At 34.6% G+C, this 18756-nt stretch overlaps 1 protein-coding gene across 2 annotated transcripts in view; it reads right to left on the bottom strand.

Moving 5' to 3' along the window:
* EDIL3 (EGF like repeats and discoidin domains 3) overlaps positions 1-18756 on the bottom strand; it is a gene marked incomplete at both ends in the record, with an annotated part of 432654 nt that overhangs the window by 395551 nt on the left and 18347 nt on the right. The window lies entirely within an intron of this gene.

Genomic DNA, 18756 nt, shown 5'->3' with positions numbered 1-18756 from the left:
TCTTCCTGGTAAAATATGTTCTCAAAAATATTTAGGAACTCATACACATTTATCTTTCATTTTCACATACCTCAATATCTTACACATAGCATGCACTCAACATGCTTCAGCAAGCATTGATGGAGCTCCTGCTATGTGCAATATTCTAGACTGAAGGTAGAGCAGTCAATAAAAGACACAAAAATCTTTGCATCGATAGGCTTTATATTCTAGTTAAATGAACAGCTGTTTGATAACTGTGCCTGACTATAAAAAAAGAATTCACAATAATCAAAACAGAGCTGAGACTCATAGAAACCAAGGGAAAGTCAAAAAATGTTTCAGGTTAACAGAAAAGACGAGTGTTTCAAACATTTCTATAATGTTTGTTAAATATTTCCGTATGCTTTTTTCAAGGTAAGTTTGAACAGCTTCTATTGTCATTTATTGTATGGGTCAGAAGTCTCACACAATCACCTCAAATCTTTCTAAGAATAGACCCTAAAAAAAAATGATCAGAGAAAACTAATATAATCTGAAATGGGGTCTGCCAGAAAATCCCATTTCAACTAATTATTTTTTAAAACATTTTTAACTTTCTGGTGGATGAAGAAGTTTTGAAAAAGGTCCTTCTTTTTGCCACTGGCACACAGGTATATTTCATATGAAAAACCCAATGGAGCAGTTAAATATAATATCCCTTCTATGTATCCAAATGCCCGTCATAACAAGGAACTGAATACAAATATTACAGTTTATTTTAAGACAGCTTCTTTCTCCCTAGAAGCTCAGTATGCAGTAACTGCATTATCAATGCATGCTTCTTCCTTATACCATTCTTACGTATTTAATAAATATAGCAGCCTTTCTCTCTTTTTTAAATGAGGAAGGTTTACAATCACTTTGTGCTCTCTTTTGGCTCTGAGGGGGTGAATTGATTTCTTTCCTTTGAAAGCAATTTTATCAATAAAATTTATGAACTACCATTACTCAGTTTCCTAGAACTAAATAAGCCTTTCTTTCATCTATTCTTTGAACACAGAACAGCAAGTTAATCTTTGTATGATGATTTATCTATCCTTCATGACTGTTCAGTATTACATTTCAGTTTTAAGTTTAAATACTGACTTAGAATCAAGCTGTCTGGCAGAATATCATTCCTCATTTTTCATTGTTTCCTCCTCATTTCAGAAACTTTCAAACTTCTAGAGCTGAAAGCAAACTTAGAAATCATCTATCCATACATTTGTAATCAAGTTTCCTTTCAAATTTAGATAGTACTTTTTATAGCGAAAGAGTATTTTCACTGAACTTCTCAGCTGTTAAGTAGCCATGAATTCTATTTATACACCATCCCTATTCAAAGAAACCTTAATGTTTCAACACCAAGGTGTTGAAAGTAAAGTTAGGACTGTAATCCTTCACTTATTCACTGTCCAAATTCCTTTCCACTTTCTCATGAGTTACTTAAAATCATCATGATCCCAAACTATAATTTTCTACATTTTCAAAACTCAGACTCATGGTAAATATGTATGTTGAATTTTTTAATGGCTAAAATGCAAGGAACAACCAATTTTTAATGGCTAAAACACAAGGAACAAACGCAAGTATTTGCCTGTTCTTTATCTTCTTTAGAGATAAATTTAAAGAGGTGTTTAGAAGTCATTTAAATTTGGCTCATTTAAAATTTGAGATGTGCACTGTCTTTGCCTACAAATATATATTTTTTAAGTTGGAAACTTTCATCTGATAAAATTCAGCACTTGAAATAACTTGTTTTTCTTTTAACTCTAGCTGAGTTCTTATTACATTTAAAATTAAAAAAAAAATAGTGCTTGGCATAACTTCTATTCTTGGCTGCATTCCTGAACTGCTGTAACAATGGGTCAGGTCTTTAAGTCCTTTTAACCTGAAGTAAAAATGGTTTTTTGACATTCATGTTATGTTGTTAATGAATTGCTTTTTTTCTTTTTGGAGGAGAAATAAAATTGTCTAGCTTTATCTATTTTAAGATGGGCCAGCTCATCTGTACTGGGGCAGGAAGTACACTTGGATTTACTTTCATTTTTTTGAAAACTGTGAGAATTAACAAGTGATATAATATTTCCATAGAAACTTCTTCCTACCTTAGGACTTCAGAAAGGCAATCCAAACCAAACAACTATTAAGGTATATTCCATACATATCACATGAGTAGCTGTAAATTTAAACTTCTTTGTCCACAGGAGGTGAAGAATTGAGATTGATCTCTATGGATTCTCGTTTGCCTCTAACTCATAATCTCTAGCAGAACGCTTTGGCTTGGAACAGAACCTGGGAAAGAAATAGGGGTGTCTTCTCTCCTATGGGAAAGCTCTAAGTTGATCCTAAAGGCCCGGGGCCTCTGGCCTCCATCACCTAAGAGTCACTCTGCAGCCAAGTCTCAGGAAGAGTTTCAGACTAAGGTCCCACCAGGAGTCTGACATGAAACTCTTCAGTATTTGGAAAAACAGAGCAATATACTTTAGATGAATGTTCCTCAATAAAATAATTCTATCAAAATAAACGTAGCCCATCTATCTTGGAAAGCTGCTATCTGTGGTAGCAGAGGCTCTTTAGCTGTGGAAGAGAAGCCACTATTTGAGGGGGAAAAAAAAAAGAAACATCCAAAATGCCTACAGAACACATGCCAGTGAATTTTTCGTGTGAAAATTCATTTTAATATATTTTGTTACAACTGGCATATTGTAAATATTCCTATTCATATGTTTTGTTATTATAAGGAAATAAATCACAAGTATTTGAAAAATTTGACCTGTATGACTGAGTAACGTCCTACACCTGCACTGCCCAATGGTATCCACTAGCTACCCGTGGCTATTGAGCACATGAAATGTGGCTAGTGTGACTAAAGAACTAAATTTTTACCTTTTTGCTAAATTTATGAATTTTAATTTAAATATAAATCTAATAATGTCGCTATTAGAAAATTTTTTAACGTTAGCAGCAACGTGGATATGTGGTTCTCCTCTTTCAAATATAATTTTATGAACTATAAATACAGATAAAGTATTTTTGATGAAAACTTAGCATCTAAATTGAGATGTACTGTTATTGTAAAATACACACCAGATTACAAATACTTAGAATAAAGCATAGAATGTAATATATATCATTAATAATTTTATACTGTTAAGTTTTTAAATGAGAATATTTTTGACATACTGGGTTAAAAAATAAAACTACTTTCTAAGTTTTATTGAGGTACGATTCACAAAACTGTAAAATATTTAAAGTGCACAATGTGGTGATTTGATATATATACATTTGAAAGGATTCCCGATGCCCCCTGTGCCCCCCAATTGAGTTAATCAACACGTCTATCACCACACATATTTACTTTTTATTTTGTTCTGATCAGAACAGTTCAGTTCTACTGTCTTGGGAAAGTTCAATTATACAATACAGTATCATCAACTATAGTTGCCATTAAACTGTTATTAAAATTCATTTAACCTATATCTTTTTGTGTTTTTTAATATAGCTGCTAGAAAAATTTAAATTACACACATGCGGTTTGCATGACATTTCTATTAGATAGAGCTTCCTTAGACTACCATAAAACATTTGCTGTGTCAAATGCTAGGGCTCTTGATTTAAACATTTTATGTTGCTTCAAAATTATAATATCATTTTCAACCAATCAGTCATATCACTTATACTTAAACTGGTGGCGCCATTCTAAAATCTCTTGGATTGCTTATGAAGCATTTTAAGAGGATTATTATTTTCACAGAAGTATTTGAATGACCAAGTTGTTATTCTCTCATCTTTTCCTGTGGCTCATTTTCTTGGCCTACACAGATAATATTCTACAGGCTCTACAGTATAAATCTATTCTGTAACATTTCCCATTTCACCTCAGAGGAAATACCTAACCACTGAAATATTTCTGTAATTACATTATTGGGTAACATGCCACTAATTCTCTTGCCATAGAAAGATAGAACCCTACTAAATAGAGACATCTGAAACACATATTCTGCCAAGGAAATGCCATTTGAGTTCACCAACTTGCAAAAAGAAAGAAGAATTACTCAAATATCCCTTTCAAAGTATCTATTACTCTTGGGGTAGTTTTTAATGAGAAAAATAAACAGTGATAATAAAAAATAGGATACCAAAAAAGCCAGATACTCTCCAAATCTAAAAGCTATTGCTTCTATGTGGAATCTAAAAAAATGGTACAAGTGAACCTATTTACAAAACAGAAATAGAGTCACAGATGTAGAAAACAAACTTATGGTTACCAAGGGGTAAAGGGGGGCAGGGATAAAGTGGGAGATTGGAATTGACATATACACACTACTATATATAAAATAGATAACTAATAAGAACCTACTGTATAACACAGGGGACTCTACTCAGTACTCTATAATGACCTATATGGGAATAGAATCTAAAAAAGAGTGGATATAGGTATGGCTGATTCAGTTTGCTGTGTAGCAGAAACTAACACAACATTGTAAATCAACTATATTCCAATAAAAATTAATTTTAAAAAATTAAAATTAAAAAAAAAGAGGAGAGACACAAAAGACATGATCTCTCTCTCTCTCTGCCATGCAAGGATATAGCAATAAAGTGGCAGTCTCCAAACCACGAAGAAGACCTTCACCAGGCGCCATATTGGTCAGCACCTTGATCTTGGCCTTCCCAGCCTCCAGAACTGCGAGAAATACATTTCTGTTGTTTAAGCCAAAAAAAAAAAAAAAAAAAAAATTAAAGTGGAGATATGGCTCTCCAATTACAGTGTTGCCAAAAGCTGACTGAGTTATCATGTAACAAAATATCTACAATCTGAGACTCTCCCACAGATGGTCTACTTTAAAAAAATATACCACAACATTATTAATTGCTCCCTAATTAGTTGGGACTCAGGATGGTACAGAAAGAGATAATGTGTTTAAATTTCATTTTTAATTTATATGGATTAAAAAAATCATTAGGTATTGTGAATACACATACACACACACACACATAATTAAAGAGGCATTTTGCAAAGTTTTCCAAAAATGAAATGTAGTCAAATGCAAGTACAAAAAGAAAAAAAAAAAATTCCAAGCTAGTAAGTCTGGTTCAAAACCTCTAAAAATAGGTACAGATTGAAGAATCTCACTCAGCAGATCCCTATGCAAGCAAAGCAATGTTTCATAAACTACTGAAGCAGATGATTTCAGAAAATTCTCTACTGGAAAAGGTTCAAAAAGCAAAATGTCTGTTTTAAAAACTGATGCTTGTACAAATTTTATTTACTCTATTAAGTGCACCAACTTAATTCTATTATTTTTCTCTTAAATCCTTATTTCAAGGTCATGAAACTTTTTCCCAAAAAAAGGCAGATAATGAGTATTTTAGGCTTAAGGGTCATACTGCCTCTATTGATATTACTCAGCTCTGCTGCTGTAGTGCAAAAAACAGCCAGAGATAATATATAAACCATTGGGCATGGCTGTGTTCCTATAAAACTTTATTCACAGAAACAGGCTGCAGGGGCTGATTTAGTCTAAGGGCTATAGTTGACTGATCCCTGCTCTATATCTCTGAACTACTGATCTTGCCAATTTAATTTTGCTTCTCTTGGTATTTTCATGAGTACTCTCCTTAAGAATGTGAGTAGAGTGGACACGTTTGGTTTTGCCTGCTGGACTTCTATTCCTTGTCTTCTGTTAATAGCCCCTGATGTTCCTTGGAAACTTCCCTCTCCACTAGTCTCCATGTTTTAAGTGGCTGTGAGAGTAACTCAGGGATGATGAGGTGAAGCAACATGGACATCTGAGGCAGTGATACTTACTGCAGGACTTTTGTGAAACTCTTCTGAGACAGAAGAGCTCATCCCTTTTCTACTGGCATTGAAACTAATAACCTGTATGCTTAGAGCCACTGATAACCATCTTGCTACTGTATGGGGAGAGCCTGTCTGAGACTGAAACCAAGACAGAACCAAGGGATGAAGTGAGACTGAGTCCTGACAGCATTATTTAAACCCTTGGATCCAGCTGTGTGTGAACTGGAACATTTCAATTCCATGAGACAACAAACTCTTTTTTTTTGCTTGAGCTGGTTTAAGTTCATTTTCTGTCTTTTGCATGCAACAAATACTAACAAAAATACATTGATAAATTATAATATCTTAAGGCTTCTAAGCCTAGCTCTGGGACTTAAGCTGCACAGGTGAGCCTTGGCTTCTTTTATGACCTGTAGGCACTCCCAGATTGTAACATGGTGTCCCTTTGTTCACAGTTCTGTTCTAGGCAGCATTAAATATATATGAATGGAAGGAAAATAGTAAATATGTGAATGTATTCAGATCCCATCAGATACAAAACTCTATTTTTATCTGTTCTCTTTATCAGAAAACTCATCTCATATTGCTCTAAATTTACAGATCTTGTATCATGAAGCAGAGGACAAAAACTGAATATGTATAAGAGGAAAGAAATGTTATGCTCCATTTGGGAATAGCTAATTGACATTTCCAGTAATATTTGCCCTTAATTTTATTATAATGCATTGTGCTAACATCATTAATTATAGTAACTAAAACTATACTATCTTCTTTACCTAAATATACATAACCATATTTTGGCTTTTTTTCCTATCATCTCAGATATAATATCTTAGCTTCTAAAGACAGGGTTGGATTAAGATTAATTTAGGAGAAAAATTTTAGTAAACATTAAGATCTAATATGCATTCAATAATAGGAAAATTATTTAATTTGAATTCACATATTGCACTTGTCTGTCTTATTATAATCATCTTTATATTCACTGTCTCTCCCAATAACTGCAATTTCCTGGAAGGTAGATATGTATCTCACTAGTTTTAGCCCCTGCAGGGCTACTGGAGTTTCTTCCATGTTGAAAGGACTCAATATCTACTTAATTGAATTACTTTTCTCTATAAGATACATTTAAAATGTTTGCTCACATGTATATTTTAAAGACCTGGAATGTTAACTTTACTATTTTGCATGAATAAGATAAAGACCTTTCCGACTCCCGCCCCTATTCTGTTACCTCATTCAGGTTCCCCAGAGATAAACCCTGACACTAGGTTCAAGCCCAGGAAGCAATGGTGAGGGACTGGAGAAATGATTCATGGAAGGAAAGCAGCCAGGAAAGAGTGCTTACAAAGGAAGCTGCTGCAGAGGGTGACTCGGGCTAAATTCTATGGGGGAAAACTCTGTAAAAGGTGGAAAATGCACTTCAGAGATTTATACCATTTGGAGAAGAGAGCCAGGCTATTTAGACACCAACTCCCTGAAATTATTGATTGAAGACTAATCCATAGGGAGTGTTCATTCCCTGTTATCTCCGTTCTACCTGTTCCAGAAAAAGCCTTTAGGCATGGAAATAGTATGGTGGCTGGACATCATCCTGAGCACCCCAAAATGCAGAGCCTGAAGGATTTAGGTGGGTCACTGACAGCATCTGCTACATCCATCTTTTCTTTCTCCTTTCCACTTTTCCTGTGCAATATTCTAAAAAAAATACCTATTTTATCAAACTTCCTTATTCAAAAACTTTCAGTGATTCCCTCTCTTTGGTTTCACCAAAATCTAAAATCTCTTATCTGATTTTCCTGTTTTGTTTTTTTGTGTTCTTCTATGGCAAAACCAAACCGAAGCAAACATAACAAAAACTATCCACAAAAAATTGTCAATTCGGGATGCTGCATGGCTAGGTGGTGGATTAAAGATGCATAAGTTGAAACATATTAATGATTTCCAAATATGCTAAGCTTATCTTTCTGACCCTGTTACCCAGAAAAGTCACCAACACATAGAAGGTCAATGTCTGTTGAAGATATAAGTATCCTAATGTTTTCAGAATATTTAAAGTACCACTTCAACTACTACAAAATTCAGTTTCTAGTTAGCATTTGTTAGCAATGTTACATTTGATACATCTTTCATGTTTCATTAAATAAAAATCACATATCATTATCTCAAACTATGAAAACTCAATCATCATTTTAACAAATACTACAATTCCTACTTATATGTCACAGCCCCAGTCCCTAATCTTAATAACTCTTGCATATTATAGCTCAAAATTTCATCTAAAATATGATGATATCTCTTCTCTTTACTAAGTAATATAGCGGCCTTTTTAAGAGATAAATAATATTCTTGTTAACTTCTATTGCCAAATTTAGAAACATGTTCTACTACTGTTATTTATAAAAAATATAGCTTCTTTCTCATGCATGGGTCTCGAGGCAACAGTGCACCAGACATCTCTGAAGCCTGCGTTGTAGAAAAATCACGGTCCAGAGGAGTCTAATTAGTGACAGCCCTTCCACATGGGTTCTCTGGCCCTGCTCGACCTTAAGCAGCTTGTTTCTTCTTCCTATAACTATACATTAGGGTGAATTGTAATGAAGTGATCTAGTTAGTAGATAAAAAAACTAACCCTCTTGTCCTAAAAGGTAACTAAGAGTAGTAATACACTTACCCACTTGCTGACTCAAAAAGTACATAATTCATTATTGACGAAAAGAACTATGGATTTGTGACTTACATTTTTAAATAAACTTAAATTTAAATATTTTAAGTATTTAAATATTTTAAATATAATTTGAATTTAAATTAAAAAATTCAGGATCGCTTTCAAAAATAAAAACAAGTCCATTTTATAAAGCAAAATTCCATTTTCAAAAGAATCATGTTCACATGTTTCCAGTCATTTTTCTATGAATAGACACAAAATAGAATAATACTACATATTATGTAGTTAAATGAACAGCATCAACACTCTTCCATGTCAATAAATACAGCTCATAACATTTTAATGAGTACATATTATTTTGGATATACCATTCATTTAAATTCTCACTTTCAATTTTTGTATTATATGTAATATCAGATTTTTATATGTACATATATCTTAGCAAATACTTTTTAATGAACTTAAAAATACAAATGTAATTTACTGTGTATCAGGCACTGTTCCAAAAACCTTAGCAATATTAACTTATTTAATCTTCACAACAGCTCTATGAGGTAGCTATTACTCTTGCTTCAATTTTACAGATGAAGAAACTGAGGCACAGTAGAAGTGGAAGATTGTGGTGTCTAACTCAGGCAAACTAGCTCTAGGATTTGTGCTCTTACCCACTGTAGTAAGTTATCCTTGTGTATTTATCTGTCAATATTATGTGACTAGTGATTAGCGGTTATTTCTCTCTCAATATTATGCCTCAACTTTAGTTACTATATTAAATTCTTTAAACACTTATGTCTATTGTCAATTTTCCCACCAGAAAATTTAAACCAATTTGCATTCTCTCCAGGAATCCATTACCAGAATAACATTAGATATTAACAAACTTTTAATTTTTGTTTTACTGACAGGAGCAAAGGCTATATTATACCATTTTAATTTGTACTTATTCGTTTACCGGTAAAGCTGAGTATTTTTGACACATCTATTAGTCATTTTAGATGGATGCCATATTGATATAAATAAGTACTTAAAAGAGTTTGGTTTTGCAACCACTTAAAAGATTTAGGACAATCTTATGTATATTTAAACTTCTCAAACTTGTATGTACTGAAACCATAGGCCAAACATTTACCTGACAATTCACAAGAGATTAATAAGACTTAGTCTTGAAATAACAAAAAATAATATTACTAAAGTAATAGTATGCTATTATCTACCTTTTAAAATAAAAGTGAGCCAGAATTATCTTTAAAGGGCTGCCATACTATGTATCATTTAAATTTACAAACAAAAGTACTCCATGAGCAGAGGTCCTGCTTCTGATTTGAATATTCACCATTATCTCTTATTCTAATCTAGCAATGTTCAAGAGAAATATAAAGCAAGCTAAATATGCAATTTAAAATTTTGTGGTAGCCACTTTAAAAGGAGGAAAGACACAAGAAAAATTAATTTTAATAAAACTATTTATCATTTGAACATGTAATCAATATAAAAATTAAATGAGATATTTTACTTTTTTGTGTGTTAAGCCTTTGAAATCCAGTGTGTGTTTTACACTCACTGCATATATCAATTCAGACTAGCCACATTTCCTATAATCAACAGCCATGTGTGATCAAACTACCATATTAGATAGCACAGCAATAGCCTTCTTCAGCTAGGGCATCCCCTTCCCCTTTTAAACCTTTAAACTAGCTATTTGGGGTATTAAAAAGATGTTCATAGGTCTTCCCTGGTGGCACAGTGGTTGAGAGTCTGCTTGCCGATGCAGGGGACGCGGGTTCGTGCCCTGATCCGGGAGGATCCCACGTGCCGCGGAGCGGCTGGGCCCGTGAGCCATGGCCGCTGAGCCTGCGCGTCTGGAGTCTGTGCTCCGCAATGGGAGGGGCCACAGCAGTGAGAGGCCCGCGTACCGCAGATGTTCATAGGTCAGCAAGGACAGGTGGTTCTGGGAAACTGTATGATCTTATTAGTGCTATTTGTATATTTTTCATCTATTTTGACTCCACTCAGGATTGTTGAGGGAATAAATTTGCAGCATCATTCTTATTTTGCAGTATTATCGGGTTCAGAATCTATCTACAATCTTTGGCATTACTTTAAAACCTCCTGTTGACAAACACTGTGTTCTGGTCCTAGGTATGTTCCTAATCAGGTGTGCGGACTTGAGCAACCCAAGCTGCCTGTTCTTCATCTCTATAGGAAACAGATAGTGCAGGCAACCAATGAACTAGGCTTTCAGCCCTACAATTCTGTCAGGGCTCATGTCCTGTCTCGCTGTTGATGAGCTGGGTGATGGTGGGAAAGTCAATGAAGCTTTCATTTCCCCTGTTTGTCAAATGGAGGTAATACTCACCTACTAGAGCTGTTGTTAGGGTTAAATTACATACTGTTTACTCCGCATTGAACTTCAGCTACATTTAACAATTATTAAATGTAAACTCCCTTATCTACAAAATGAGGATTGGATTTGAACCAGAATGCTCGCCAAGATTCCTTCCAATTAAAATATTCAATAATTCAGTGAAATCTATTAAACCTTGGCCTGTGGATAACAGAAGTAAATCTAAAGAGAACTCACCCCCTTCAACTGCCACCACAGGGGAGGGTAGGTTAGTTTTGTTTCCCTAATGGCTGTACAAAGACAGCCTGGGTAGAGGGCAGGACCAGGAGTCCCTGCAGCAGGCCTAACTGGGAAGAGTACTTCTTAGAGGCAGTAGAGTCAGGGGTGACAGGCAACATATGTAAGAACGGGTAAACCATGAACACCAACCAATCACAACAGTTGTTGCAACTAATCAAAAGGAAGGGCAGTTTACATGGAACTGCCACACTGGTATCTCCCGGTGAGTATGGACACTGGCAACGAGGCAGGTTGTAGGGAAAAGTTTGAGCTCTGACGACTTACTTAATGTGCAATCTTGGGTAAATAACTTAAAGTTACAACTCTGGGCATGTGCATAATAAATACTTGTGTAATAAGGACCTTGTACATGAATCGGTTGTGACTCTAGTGAAAGCCAAATGAAGTAATGTCAACTAAAACACAGTAGGTACATAATAAAAGCCAAAGCCTAGTCTAGTCTTCCATTTGACATCAGTGGGCATGAAGGGCAGATGCCAATCTTGGAACAGGATTCTGGGAAGCAAGCCATGTTGGGGCCTCTTCCCTTGCGCTTTGTATGTTGACAATGCTTAGAAACCAAGAAAGGAAGGAAATACGTTTCTAACTGCCAGCGACTCCACCAAAAATAATTTTTAAATGTTCAGCTAATCAATGCTAATTAAATAGCTATCATATAAAAAGGCATTTAAAAATAATTAATTTTATATTTTCTTAGGCTTACATGTATCACAATTCCCCAAATATGTATAATTAAAATACATTCAAGACATAATTTGGTGTAGAATCCCATCTTATATCTTATATAATTTTTGCATCTTAACAATTTTCTTCATTTTCTTACGAATTTTTATATCATTGTACATGTTTTCCTCATATTTTTTAAGTACCTAATTAAAAATCACCTATCAAATTCTGTTAAAATGGTACTCTGGATATATAGATCTCTGTGTGAAAGGAAGAATGCTTCCAATTCTCAGCAGATGGTCCATTTATCTCAGGCAATATTAAATATAACAATATTTTAGTACTGAAATTATATAGACAACTTTTAGGATAATTTTTAACAAAGTTACAGGAGTATTAGTATAATTTCACATCAAAATTAAGAAAAAGGAACACACTCTTGGGAGAAAATTGTAATCCAGTTCATCACCACTATTAAGTTTTTTAAATGAACTGATAGACATATTTTTAAACATACTGTCCTCTAAATTAGTTTCTAATTCAGATAATTCACTCTATGAATGTTTTAAAAATCTTAACCAATCACATAAAAATCATGTGAAAATATATTATTCCCAGGATTCAGGGTGCCAAAGAAAGAATGGTGATAAGGAGGGAATGGCCAGGATTATGTAAGTGGGAGAGATGCTCTTGCATCAGTATATTAGTTTCCTGTCACTGCTGTGACAAATTACCACAAAGTTAATAACTTAAGACAAAATACATTTATTATCTTACTTACCATCTGAAAGAAAGAAATATAAATGGGCTTCACTGGACTAAAATTAAGGTATTAGCATGACTGCATTCCTTTCTGGAGGTTCTAGAAGAATCTGTTATCTTGCCTTTTCCAGCTGCTAGAAGCTACCCACACTCCTTGATTCGTGAGGCCCCCTTGCATCTTCAAAGCCAGCAATAGCCAGTTGAGTCTTCTTCACGATCCTCACTTTGACTCTGCCTCAATCATCACATCGCCTTCTCTGAATCTCCTGGCTCCCTCTTATGCTTTAAGAGCCCCTTGTAATTATCTTGGGCCCAACAGATAATACAGGATAATCTCCCCATCTCAAGATCCTTAATTTACTCATAACTGCAAAGTTTCTTTCTCACAGGTTCAAGGGATTAGGATGTGGAAATCTTTGGGGGACCATTATTCTGCTACCACATCAGATACAGTGTTATTACTTCCTCATCTATATTATCTTAGACCTAACTGGTCATACTTATTTTCTTCCAAGTAGTCATTATATCAATGATTCAGGAATTCAGTCTTCAAATATCATTTATTTGGCTTTTCTGACCTTGAGAGAACAATCTTTCTGATGTCAGTTCCCACTTTTAGTGGCAGCCCCACTCCCACCCCCAACCCCTGCCCCAGGACTCCCATCAGGTGCTTATCTTTCTGTGAGTAAAATGGGAAGGACAGGATCACTAGGAACACGGGCAGAGTGTTCACCCATTTCTTTCTCTCCAGGGCTGCTGAATCAGTCATGGCAGCCACAAGGAAGCAGAATTCACATAGAAAACCCAGACTAACCACAAGAATACTCCATGCAGCCAAGGAACATTCTGCACAGGCAATAATTAGCTCTGGTATACCCTGGAACCTCATAATTTTGAGGTTTAGAGGCCAGTTCCAGCGAATGAATTACAAATGGAGATTGTGTTCTGGAAATACACCTGGCCTTCTCTAACTATTTAATGCATCTTCTCTTCTCCTGAGACCCTAAGTGGGGCACTTGTCTCTAATCATGTGTAAGCCATAAGGCCACAGAAAAGTGTTGCTCATAATCACGAATATCTACAATAATGTCACATGAGCAGGTGACACAGAAGTTGCTCTGAAGCAGCACAAGGTTCCCTTTTGAAATTGCTTTCACATATTGTGCTATAATATACTGAAGAACCTAAACAGTGGTAGTTTTTGGTCATTTGAGGTTATACACAATTTTCAGAAGAAGTAAAACATCTCTCAGTATCAAGCCCAGTAAACTAGTTAAAAATAAAGCTGAGTTTTGGGACAGAATCTAACTGTGGCATGAAAAACATGGTACTCATTTTATCCTGTGGCTTTAAAGACAGTTCCAAAAGGAGTTTAAGATACCATTTGAACAACTGTGATATCATTTGGAAAAAAGGAATAAACATCCCTGGGTGATTACTTTAAAGGACAGCACTCACGTAGGTACGGGAATTGGGGTTTATTAAGAACTGCCAGTTTAATGTTTCTGCTGCTCTGCTCCATATGAATTAATTTTTATATTTTTTAGCTTGTGGTTTCAGCCTAAGATGACTTAAATATGATGAATAAACTTTTTATCAACCATTTGACTGACTAAGACATTACCAGGCATGTCTGACTTTATAGCATTTCATAAAATGTGCAAGGCAGCTATACTCAACACAGCAAGAATTTGGAGAAATGTCCTCTCTAGTTCCCAACTTTTGCCCGAAATTTGATCACATAAGAATTTAATTAGATAAATGATATAACACGTTGCTAATAATTTAATGTAAGAGCACAAAGGGCATTTCTAGAATATGCAATTTTCTTTCTGAAATAAATAACAAACCCGAGATTTTAAATTCCAACATTATGGCCCTCTAGTTATATGGCTCAAGTATACTGAGGCTGTAATTTTAAACAACTTGGGAGTCCCCTGAGAACTTGGAAAACTAAAAAATAAAATTGCCAGCTGCTGGTTAAATTATAAAATCCCAACGGAAAAGATTGGCTTTTCAGGATAGCAACAGTTGACATGGAACTAACAGAATGTATAATTGTATCCAAACAAAGAATGTCAGAATGCTTTGGTGGATCAACAGGATTGGGAAAAAGAGGTTATTCATCAGTTAAAACACCCAAACCTGAAAGTCAGAGGCTAACCTTGGCATTGCCCATCCAAGCACTGACCAGGAGAATGGGGGCTGCAGCACAGACTGTGGGACAGGTTTATCTCTGCTGTGGTCAGATTATCTCAGCCTCAGACCATTAAACATTCAAGTTGTTCAACTAACTCCTTTTATCTAAATCCATAATAAATAAGGAGTGAATGACCAGAAGTCTCCAGTGTCTTTTTGTATCCTCAGTGATTATAATTAGCATTATGGAATTAAAAATTCATTCTGATATAAGTTTTAAAAATTATACATACACCTGCGAGATGAATCTGTTCTCAATGCACCTACTGGACGTGTTTCTAGGACTGAAACACTAAACTATTACTACCATCTACGGCTGAACAAATACCAACCGAAAGCAGCTCAAGGCCTGGGGGAGTTGAAGATTCAGAGGGCAGCAGCTCACATGGGGCAGAATGATATAAGCTGAACTGAAAAGTAAGGGAAGGCAAGATGAGGGTTAATAGAGGGAAAAGGAGAGATTTTTTGAGGTCAAAGAACAGGTGTTACAGGTGTAACTGAGTAATTCAGACTCTAATTCCTTTCCAACAGTTTGGACCCTACAGAAATGTGTGAGAAAACATAGGAACAACTATTTGTACAGCCCTCTCCGAATTCAATTAATTCAGTAGGAACCCAGCTAATTTACTTAAAGGCTGAAGTTTGACAAATTAAAGGCCAAGGTGTTTGAAGCCTGGGAATAGATTCACTGCCCTCAAAAACGTCTCGTAATGTGAAGTGAGTAGATAAATCAAATGCCCTTTGTCAGTCATTTCCTATTAAATTAGTAAAGAAGGAATAAGTAATGCCATCACTTGTGTAGGTTATAACCTCCAGAATGGTAATTATCTAAATAAGAACCTCAGTAAACACTGAAAGGAAAAAAGACCTCAGCAAATTTCAAAGTAGTGCTTGGTATAGATCTGAGAAATCTTATCACAGATCCACATGACAAAAAGTAGTCTTTTAGAAGATTTTTATTTCATTTCACTGTGATCATATGTGGTATATCTAAATCATGGGAGGAGACTGGATATAAATACACTGCTAATAACGGCCTCTCAAGCAGGAAGAATGCAATCCCTTTTCCAATAACTCAATCTACCATTTAATTATCATATAAAGCAACAAAAATAATTTACTTGGGGAGTGGCTTACAGTTATATAGCAAGATTCTTCTAGGAATATTTTTTTCCTAAAATGTTCTAGGTGCCATATTAACATATTAAATATTTTCGAATGTGCTGGAAAGGTACCAGCAATGAGTGGCTCAAGAGCATATGTCTTGCCTTTCAGTATAGCTTTGGTCCACTTTCCTAAGTCAATTCTGCAAACAAGTGGTAATAGAAAAAATAGACAGTTAATGGGTTTTGCTCAACCTGTTTCAAAGAAAATCACATTCGTTTGGACTTGGTTCAAGAGACAGTCAAAGCAAAAGCTTTCTGGTGATAACACTCTTCTGGAATAAGGTCATCAACACATACACACACAATCTTTAAGCTTCTAAAGCAGGATGAAGCCTCTGTACAATGTCTTCCTGCCTTAGGAGCCTGACTACTCTGTAAAAAGCTAGAAATAACTAAAACTACCATTATCTTTATAAATAGAAGACGCATTTACCTATCCAAGCTGGCTAAAGTGCAATCTTTATTTCTAGGAGAATAAAATGCTCACAGGTACTCTAAATTTCTCTGATTCCATTAACTACTTCCCAGTGTTTTAAAGGTTTTGTCATTTCAGCTTTTAATAGGTCTAATGATATGAATCTCAGTTTATTTTTCTGGAAACTTGCATATTTGTATACTTCAATTAAAAAAACTTCATTATTAGAAATGCTATTTTTTTTCCAACAGCATTGTCATGTTATAAAAGTATTAATAAACTGGTTTTCTGGGAATTCAATTTGTCTATCAAGTAGACGTGCAAAGTGCTTCTGTAAGCACTGTGAAGCACACTGTGGTGCTGAATGATCTCCACTTTTTATACTTAATTTCTGTTTTAAAACAAGATAAAGTATGAGTAATCAATGTAAAAATGCTTTATATTTTATAAAACTCTACAAAAATAAAAGGAATTAGTCCTTTTGTTAAATATGGATCCATACAGATATATAAATGAACAACTATAATATCTTAATTGATTGGAAGATATAAGATTGTTAATATGGCCCTTCCTCTCAAGGTGATCTATGAATTTAATGCAATGTAAATCAAAATCCCAGTAGGCTTTTTTGAAGAAACTGACAAGTTAATTCTAAAATTTATATAAAAGTACAAAAGATATAGAATAAAATATATTTAGAAGAAATTACATAAATTCAACCCTTACTATATAGCTAAAGTAATCAAGGCACCCTGGTATTGTTGTAAAGATAAAGAGATTAAAGACACAATAGACACAACCAAGGCACCAAGTCAATTCAATGGAAAAATCAGTCTTTCCAACAAATGGTGCTGAAATAACTGAATCTCCCTTTGGAAAAAATAAATCTCACCCAGCACCTCGTGATACATACAAGAATTAATTTAAGAAGGGTCATAAACCTAAATGTAAAAAACAGAAATATGAGAATTTTAGAGGAAAAATTAAGACAATATATTTGTGACATTGGGCCAGGCAAAGACCTTTTAGGACATTAGAAACACTGACTCTAAAAGAAAAATATTGATAAAATGTACTTCATCAAAATCAGTAAGTTCTACATCAAAAGACACCATTAAGAAATGAGTATCAAGCCACAGACTAGGGAAAATATTTGCAATATGTATCTGGCAAAGTACTCATATTCAGGATATATACAGAACCAGTACAAATCAGCTTTAAAGTACCCAAACAACAGTAACAAAAAGTAATATTTGCAGAAGATTGGACACTTCACAAAAGATACATGAATGTCAAGAAACTCATCTGTCCTCAAATCCTTAGTCATTAAGAAACACAAATTAAAAATACAGTGAGATACCATTTCATATCAACTAGAATAGCTACAATCAAAAGACTAATACAGTTGACCATTGAACAACAGGGGTTTAAACTGTGGGTCAGTTTTACGTGGAGGGTTAGTGACCCCAACCTCTTCATTGTTCATCAATTGTAGAACAAATTTTGGTGATGATATGGGAACAATTGGACCCCTCATAAATAGCTGCTGGGAGAGGAAAATGACACAATCACTCTGGAGATGTGCTGAATAGGTTTTCATCAAGTTAACATATATGTATCTATGACTCAGCAATTACATTCTTAGGTATTCATCCAAGAGAAATGAAATCATACGTCTATGGAAAAAAAACCTTCTATAAGATTTTTCAGATTACCCTTATGCATAATAGCTAAAAACAGGAAACAACCCAATTGTCCATCAACTAGAGAACAAATAAATTGTGCTATATTTATATGAAATACTATTCAAGAATAAAAAGGAATGCACTCATGATATGTGCGATAACAAGGATAAATAAACTCATCATGTTGAGTGAATGATGCCAGACTAAAATTCTCTCTCTCTCCCCCCATACTAACAATGGTATGAAGTCCAAAAACAGACAAAGTTAATCTATGGTGAAAGAAATTAAAAAAAACAGATGTTGGAGAGAGGAGGGGTAAGGATGGAATTTGGCTGGATATAGCATGGGAGAATTTTCTAGGACTATGGAAATATTCTATATCGTGTTTTAGTTAGTGATTAAATGGGCACATACAATTTTGAAAATTCATTGAACTAGACACTTAAGATTGTTATGGTGTTTTGCATATCAAAAAATTTATAGTACCATTTTGTTACTACAAATATATCAGCAATTTTCATAAACCTAAAAAACCAACAGTGACCATTCCAACATAAGACTAATAACTTAAATTGGAAGTCACAAATACTCTGGTTACACAAGAGTTTTCTGTATGTTGCTCCATAGCAGCAGTTTGAGTAACACCCTACAATAACAAGCTTATATAGATACATAACAAAATGAACTTAACGTAGGATATATATAAGCCAACTTCCCAAATGAACAGTAATGTCAAAAGAAC

The sequence above is a fragment of the Hyperoodon ampullatus genome (assembly GCF_949752795.1).
Source record: "Hyperoodon ampullatus genome assembly, chromosome: 4".
Lineage (NCBI taxonomy): Eukaryota > Metazoa > Chordata > Mammalia > Artiodactyla > Ziphiidae > Hyperoodon > Hyperoodon ampullatus.
Note: the sequence above shows the minus strand (reverse complement) of the source record. Positions and strands in the feature narration are given on the sequence as shown.